Source organism: Enoplosus armatus, chromosome 23 (genome assembly GCF_043641665.1).
Source record: "Enoplosus armatus isolate fEnoArm2 chromosome 23, fEnoArm2.hap1, whole genome shotgun sequence".
NCBI lineage: Eukaryota > Metazoa > Chordata > Actinopteri > Centrarchiformes > Enoplosidae > Enoplosus > Enoplosus armatus.
The window spans coordinates 3,956,187-3,965,585 of NC_092202.1; positions in this window are offsets into that span (position 1 = coordinate 3,956,187).

The following is a 9,399-nucleotide window of genomic DNA, read 5'->3' on the forward strand; positions in this document are numbered from 1 at the left end:
CCAGAAGTGCAAAAAGCAGGAAAGTGCAGAGTAATATGCATATGTGTAGTGGTAATATATAAATAAACAATAAGGGTTAGATTTGGACACACTAAGATATATACACTATGAACAGTATAACAGGTATAAGTACAAGTAATGGCAATAGTAAGACATTATATACAGAATTAACAGCTGGAGGGATGATAAGAATACAGTGTTTACAGTATAGGTCAGATATATACAGTATAGACAGTAGTATAAATATGAATACAGTATAGGTCAGATATATACAGTATAGACAGTAGTATTAATATGAATACAGTATAGATCAGATACAGTATAGACAGTAGTATAAATATGAATACAGTATAGATGCAGTGTTTGCACCTCCATCCTGACTCACCTGCTGTGTCTTTTACCAACAGATGCATGTGGACAGGAAATAGAGAAAAACCTCGACTGAGACTTTTTACCCCTAAAATGGAAGAAGAGGGAAGATTTTAGAATAGCGTCTGTTTGAATTATCTATCATCTATCATATAATTCCCTGAATTTGAAACATTTATGTGTGAAGCTGTGTCCCGACAGAATTTAAGTGTAGTATTTATTAGATATTAATCTTTTGTCGTGTCTACATAGATTTTTTTTATTAACAAATTTATTAACAAAAGGAGAAATCGTCTGATACATTGGAATATCCACAGGAAATAGTCTGTTCAGAATTTTATACAAATTGCTAGTTTTACACAAACTTCCTGCCGGTATTAAGTTCACTATTTAGGATAATTGCACATTGAATTGTTTTTTTTGCAATGAATATAATGAAATATACATAAAGATATTCCAAAAGAAGTAGGCTACTTTTTCCCCTTTTTTGTAATTGTACGTGGGTGGGGGTCGTCAGTGTATATACAATGGTAAAATAGGGGTCCCTTAAGAAAAAGGTTGGGAACCACTGCTCTACACCATCAATAATATCAGCAGTCTTAAACCCAAAATGTGTATTTTCCACTGTGCTGTTCTACATGTTTACCTCTGGAGGGAGTCAGATCCGACTGGACTGGTGTACTATGTGTACTGTGTATGTTGTAGGCAATATGCAAAGTTTAAGTTGCTTTGCCCGTGTGCTGATAACATTTCACGTTTTAGCCGAGCCACAATAATCTTACACAGTCAACTATTTCTAAATTAAAGAAGGGTGAAGCTGACATGTTTTGTATGTTTGTATAGTACAAAGATAAACGTGTGAAAACATGAAGGTTTCTGAAAAAAGTCCATGTTACGTTAAAAAAAGTTTAAATGTATTTTACACTTTCATGTCAGATATTATGGAAGCAGCATAACATACGCATTAAAGGAGTACTTTGACATTTTGAAAAATCAGCTTATTCACTTTCTTGCCAAGAGTTTGATCAGATGATCACTTTCACTCATGTTTGTACAGTGAATCAGAAGCTGTAGCTAAAAGCCGGTTAGCTTAGATTAGCATAATGACTGGAAACAGGGGGAGGCTAGCCTGGCTCTGTCCGCTAACAAAAGCATTGATTTGACTAATGCAATATTTATGAAAATTTGCAATCCAAAGTCTGAAATTTGTATCTGTTTGCCTATGGAAATATTCAAAATACTGATAGTGAATAAAAATGAATAAAGTTGAAAAGCAAACGTGTGGTTTTGTGTATTGGCTTTTGTATTTTATGTCCAGATGTCTCTCGTAGGTTGAAGCTCAATCAAGAGGAATGCTTTCAGGAGTTTGACATAAAAACTAGTCTTTCTTGAGAAATATTTTCACAGAAAGTCTGAGGGTTTGTATATATTTACTTACTAAGTGTAATTCTATTATGGTATTCCTGCACACTAAGACAGTTATTTTAATTCAAATGGATATTTTAGAATTTAGGAACGAGGTTGGTGAGACTTGCAAAGCCAACACAAAGGTGGGCAACCAAACGAGCTCGTTTAACCACCTGATGTCAAAGGACCACCGGTAACCAAATGTGTTCGTGTTTGGTTGAGTTTTGCATAAAATGACAATACAAAAAAATGACAAACATTTCCATGAATGTTCCCGACACAGCACCTGAACTCCTGAACAGAGTTGGAAGGTTTCAGCAACAAGAGAGGTAAGTCTATGCTAAAAAATATAAGCACATGTAAATGATTCTATACTGTAGAATATAGAACCAGACAAATCATGTGGTTAATCTGAAATTATTTGTTTGTTGTTATTTGAGTGTTTTTCTTCCTTTCTGAGTGTGACGTGCTCTCTGTGATAAGAGTTCAGACATACAGTAACATATCATTTTTATTCTTCTGGCTCAGACAAATGGTGTGGCTACAAAATGCTATCTTCTTCATCGGTAAGCACAATCCATAACTTACTGGAGCAGCAGGTTTTTTTATTTAATATACTGTTGAATATGATGGTTGTTGAAAGATAAAATTAACAGTGTGCTTGTTTCCACAGGGATTCTCCTTTTGTTCCAGAGGACCACTGCTCAGCCGAGTGAGTACCTGCATACATTAATGTCACATCTTGTTCCCTTTGTTTTGTTATTAATAATGTACGACAAGTGGCAAAAGATGCTTTCCAAAAGTCAAGGAAATGGGAAGAAACACGCTGTTTTGAATAACATAGTAGAAGTCATCACTTTTGATGCTGAGTGAGCTAATTAGTAACACCCTGTCAGAGGTCATTAGCCCCTTTATTTAAGTTACCATTCAAATAAAACTCACTCAGCTTGTGTCGTGGCTTTTATGATCTTCTATGAATCTGGAAAAATCCTGAGGTTACAGTTAGTCAACCCTTTTAGATTTAGAAGGCTGCCCAAACAGATCTATTACAGATCCACCACTAGGTTTACTTTTTTACAAAATCAAACTAAAGAAAAGATTAGTGATTTTTTTGTGCGCCACTAGGTTGTGTTTTTTTATCTGCATTTCATTATTAGATTAAAAGTAAAAAGCTCACAGTGTACAGTTTTTGTTGAGTCTGTGTCCCAGAGGTGTTGGTTCAGTTCTGCAGTAATTCAGGACACCCCAATTCCTCTTTGTTGATGCAGTTTGTGAATATTAATGTTTCTGCTCTGCTTGAGAGGAAGACATTTTTTAAATGTCTAAAACTTCTGCCCAAAGTACCTCAGCAGTACCACCTCATCAGCAGCTCCCTGACCTGGTACGAGGCTCAGAGCTTCTGCAGAGTAAAGTACACCGACCTGGCCACGGTGAACAACATGGACGACGAGAACAAGCTGGTCAACACGCTGGGCAGTCATGTGACAAACAGCTGGATCGGGCTTCAGGCAGGAGGGACTCACAGGTGGATGTGGTCCGATGGCAGGGGCAGAGCGCGCTTCACCAAGTGGCTTGACGGTGAACCGAACAACAACGCAAAGGACGAATGGTGTGTAGAGGTGTCTGAGACAAGCAGGTGGAACGACATACCGTGTGGAGAGGAAAAAGGTTTTATGTGTTATGAACGTGAGTGTGACTTTTGTAGCAGATGTTAAGTGATAAAAATATGCTTTAAAAACACTGATTAAAATCCAGATGTAGCAACATTCAAATGATGATCAGCAACTATATAATATATATTAGTAGCATTTTGGGCCTATGTGTGTGTCTTCTTCTTCTTCTTTTAACTACTTTATATACAGTTAGGTAGTGTAGTCCAGTGGTTCCCAATCTAGGAGAAGGGCCTCCCAAAGGGTCACAAGATACATCTTAGGGGTCGTGAGATGATTAATGGGGAGGGGGGGGGGACAAAATTCTGCTCCACGAATTCATATTCACTTTGGGAATTTCTGCTTTATTTTGAGTTTAGAGAGAAAATGTCGCTTTGGTGGAACTGCTAAAACTCCTAGACATCTGACATGTTTATCAAATCACTCTTTTGGTTACCTGATCACTCATAACTTGTAATGAGGTGTTCCAAGTAAATACTGATTCATTTTACAGGCCACAAGACAAAAAGGTTGGGAACCACTGCTCACTAACACACTAGCATCAGAGACTTAAAAAGGAATTCATTTAAGGAATTTCCTTAACTTTCCATGAAATTTTCCTTCCTGCAAACCACTGCATGATGTAAGAGTTGTTGTTTGCATACATGTCCGTCTATTTGCCATTTTAAAGCCATCTAAACAAATCTTTTGTGGAAATTCTCATCTTTTTTCTCACTCTTAATCTCTCACTTGACCCCTGCTTACTTTGCAGAAGAAAGACCTGAAATTGACTTTTGCTGACGTCTCTCTGTGTCTCTCTTTAGGTCAGCATGATGGCAAGGAAAGGTATGTGTATTACTCAGGAGGAAAAAGCTGGGTGAACAGTCAAGAGCAGTGCAGAAGTAAGCACACTGACATGGCCTACGTGAGCACAGAGGCAGATAATTCAGAAATTGCCAGTTTAGCCAGATCCAAGACAGTGTGGATCGGTCTGTTCAGTGATGCCTGGATGTGGTCGGATGGAAGAGAAACCTCCTTCAGGTACTGGCTGAGTGGCGTGCCTTCTTCGGGCAACTGTGCGTCTGTTGCAGTGTCACAGCAGGGACGCTGGGTTGGAGCTCATTGCAACGCGAAGGCCGCATTCGTCTGTCAGGGCGGTGAGTTACTGAAATGTAAAAATGAATGATTTAATTCCTGGACATGCTACCAAAGTGACTGTTGTTTAGGAGAAGTTGGCACGTACATTTTAACCTCGTCAGCATTGATCACTTGGGTGTAGAGAAGCAATTAAATCATGCTTTTCATAATAAGTATATAGATATTGATTGAAACGCTGAAGATGAGGTGAAACTACTTGGTAGTGTCTGCAGATCATCGCCTCAGGCTGCTTAAGGTTCCAACAGCATTCATAAATAAGTGCATATATGTAGCCTGAGAGGCGAAGCCCAGGGCAAACAAAGATGACAGCTAACTCACTTCTGCATTTAAGCTTAATTGTGTGATAATAACTGAGGCGACCTAGATGTAACTTTTTTCTCACCTCCACTCTCAGCTGGACAGTAGAGGGCGCTGTTTTAGAGATTTTAGGGAGTAAATCAGACTGAAACTGTAACAGTGGGAGGTTCAAAAATACGATTTTGAAAAGTGAGGTGGGCATATCCTCCAATCCCCTGTGGAAATTACGTCCTTGCTTAAAAAAGAGCAGTGTTGGGTTTAGGTGCATTACAATGACAGATCACTGACAGTGTGTTGGGATGCTGCAGGTCTCAAAGCAAAGAAGATGGTAATAAAGATGAAGGTGCGCTCTGGTGTGGATCTCACTGACTCCGCAGTCGGTGACGCACTCCTCAAAAAGGTAAAGAATATAATTGATAAAGTGAAACTTAATATGTGTGTATGAGAGAAATGAGGCTACAGGTATAGAGTTGACCTGTAACCATTAGTAACCACTTTCAAGTTCATAATAACATCCCCACGTGCTTATTTAAGATGAACAGATTTATAGATTTATTTACATTTTCAGCTGAAGTAATTTGCAGATATATTAATGTTACACAGATTGGCAGGTGATGCTCTTTCTGGAGAGTATAAGTTGTCTTTTTTGTAACACTGGTGTCTTCAGTTGGAGACAGGCCTGAGACTTCAGTGGGTGACTGATTTCAATCTCAGCTGGCAAAGTGACAAAATTGGACCCGTCTTCCAACGTCATGAGCAGTTGGTGGCTCTAAAGACGACAGGTGAGTGTTGCCTCCTAATCTTAAAAGGCATGTTGGCCCCAGACACCGTTCACCGACCAGTCATCAGTTGAGACCCACTGACCCAAGAACAGTATGATAACGTTAGGGAAATACGCTCATTCACTTTCTTGCTGAGCGTTAGATAAGAAGATCTATCTATATCTCCACCCTTATAATCTATCAGTATATAATATATGAAACTACAGCCAGCAGCTGGCTAACTTAGCTTAGAACAAAGACTGGAAACAGGGGGAAACATCTAGCCTTGCGCTGTCCAAAAGTAACAGAATTTTCCTACCAACATCTCTGTAGCTCACCAGCGGTGGAAAGTAACTAGGTACATTTACTCTGCAGATTAAGATTAATAATACAAAACATATTCAACAAATGAATGATGACGTATTATTATAAATTATGCCTGTGGCAAATTCACAAGCTACCCAGCAGTGTAAGTAATTTAAATTAGCCCCACCTTTACCAGCTCCAACATTAAAGTGATTTATATAGTATATTTTGATGACAATACTTTTGTACTTTTATTTAGTTTATTTATTTTAGATATGTTTTTATTTTCTACACTGTGGTATTTCTATTTTTACTTAAGCAAAAGATCTTAGCACTTCTTCCACCACTGTAGCTCACTGATTAACATGCTTTATCTTATTTGTTTAAGCCATGCAAAAAGCAAAGTGTCAGCGAGCAAAAAGCAAAGTGTCAGCAAGCAATAACTTCCTGGAGTCTCCGCTAGTTGCCTGGCAACTGCTTGGAGCCAGAAAATAGTCCAACACATAAAACGACAAGTTGTAGCTTTTAACAGGTTAATAAATGAACTTTAGAGGTGGGTTTTGGCTAGCTGTTTCCCCTTACAATGAAAGCAAATAAGCGTATTTCCAAAATTGTCTAACTAGTCCTTTAAGAACTGGTTAAACATTTTGAATCCCAAAATGTATTTTTCTAATCACAACATTTGAACAAACTGAGCCTCCAGTAATTCATAGCACATATAGACTTTGGTCTTTTGGAGCTAATGCTGTTTGTTAAAAATGTCTGAAGTTTGAAAAGCCTGCAAGAAACACAGACTATGGGGCAAATATCTAAAGAAAAGCATTAATTTCACCATGTTCATTTTTCCTAAACATAATATGCTTTTGAGCAGCAGACGTAAACATTTCAAATCAAATGTCACTTTCACATTTGGACCATCTTTCAGTGTTATTCATTTCATTTTTTGGTGCTAATTCAGTTAAGTCATTTTCTAAAAACGTTTTCTCATTACAGGATTCTAGATGTCAAGCAAAGGTGCCCATATAAATTCAACACAACAGTGGGTTGAATTGTACTGTTGAAGAACTGAGTGAGATCATTTTAATACTGTATTCATATCTAGCTGTGTGGTCATGTACTGTGTACGCATTAATAGTTTTGCTTCATAAGAACGTATACTCTTGAAAGTTAAACATATTCTACCCTGCTTTGTTAAGTAAATAAGTTATCCACCTGACCTCCTTGCTCAAGTTGAAGTGGTGTTCAAGAACTCCAGATTAAGACTGTGCTTTTATTTTGGTGAAGTGACATCTTACATACACGTGATTTACATACTATATACTGCAAATATTCTCTCTTGTTGTCAACATTTACACTTTTGCTAATGCTTGTGAACTTATTTGTGGCTTGATGCATGTAAACTTTCTATAATTTAGTGGTTTATAAGAATCTCTTAACTTCAGACTGTTATTGGAGGTGTTTTTAATACACGAGGCAGACTGATGGCCTTCAGGAGATATTCATGTTCAAAATGAGTTGTGACTTTATGTGATTACCCACGTTTTGAGGCCAGAATGTCAATCATAAACCATTTGTTACTAAATAAAAAGATTAAAAAGACCTTTAATTGGAAAGAAACTTAATTCATTTCTGAGTTGATTTATGATTTTATGAGATATAAATTGTTTAGGTATAGTTTGCATATGCCTTTCACCCTACAAAATGTGTGCTGAAAGCTAAAACAGCATCAAGAAGAAGTCAAGAAGAAGTTTTCTTGATCTCTGAAGTAATTTATTAGACTAATGATGGAGGTTTAACCTGATGACCTTGGCACGTACTATCTTCATCCTGCCAGAAATTGTGTAAATGTTTTACGGTACACTTATAACCAAATATACATTGACCACACCATCACACGCCACATAGATTTGCATACATTTAAAACCATTTAATCCACACGTCTACATAAAGTTCAGGGCTAGAGTGGCGAGACACGACGAACACAGCGCATCAGATGAGGTATGTTTATAACGTTTTAAAAAATAATTCACATTTTCACAGCTTGTTACTGGTGGACAATATACTAAAAAAGAAAAACATATATTTAGCTTTGTTTTTGTTTTTTAAACTTTTAGTTTCTGAATGTGATTTCCACGTATCTGAACTCGTTCGTTTGCAGCCATGGACCCTAAGTTTACAGGTAAACTTGACAATTAATTAATATCTTTATAGTTTTTTGAAATGTCTTGATTGTGAATGAAATATGTTAAAATATAGCGTAGTGTAGTCGATAAACTAAATTCACTTTTAACCACTTTTTGATCTGAAATTTGAAAATCTATCGTCAGCATCAAAAACACCGTCAAAGAAAATAGCACATTAATTAATCATTAATATCATATTGTATTTATATAGGCACGATCATCAATATGTTATTCTGAGAAACATTAATGGTTGTATGTATTAGTTATTGGAGGTTTTTTTCACCAAATTGTGAAAATGTTGATTTTATTGAGAGTTAAATAGTGACGTGAATTTAGTGAAAATCAAATCTCGGAAATTTGGTTTGCAGTGAGGTTTAATGTAAGCAAATTATGTTCATTCGACTTTATGTTAAAGGATATTTAAGGCCAGTAGGAAGTACAAGGACATGCACCAGCAAAGGTAAAAGATGTGGGAATATATTAAAGTTATGTGATCAGAAGTTCTTAATGATATATTCTGTAAAAACCTTTAAGGACACCAAAGCCATGCCCTCTGTATTGTGTTATGGAATTTCAGGGTTCTGACACAAACATGGATTTTTGATAGCTAATACTGATATATTTTAGACTAAAGATATTTAAATTTGATTAAAATGTAATTAAGGGATTTATTATTATCTAGTATTGCTCCCCCAGACAATTTTGTTCACAATGCCGGGTGGGGATTTGGATATGGCTTAAGTATTTCTAAAATCCCAATTTTCTAAAATACAGACCGGTGTATAGCAACAATCAAACAGCCTTTTGAAAGCATCTTAATTAATTTCAATATCTTGCTGAACCAGAATAAATGGTAGCACTTCACTTAAACCCCCTATTTATCATTTATAAGCAGTAATAACACTCAATTAACAGTTTATAACGCACTATAATGTTGGACATCAAGAGTTTATTTATGTATCTTCTCAAAAGAAAAATCTTCAATACACACAGGAGGACCAACAGAGAGTCTCTTCACCTCTGAACAATCTTTAAGAAGTTGATGGAAACAGTTTGAAAATCTCAAAAAAAGAAGCATAACTCAGAACTTTTACTGATACATATTTGTGCATACAACTGATGACTGCTACTACTTCTACTTCTCATTCCTTTTATATTTTGGGGTCATGAGCTGAAAACGTAGAGAACATTCTGCATGAAAATATCTACCAGATCATGAAATTCTGTATTTGGTGTTTACTATGCTAGTTAATGCTAGTTAATGCTTGA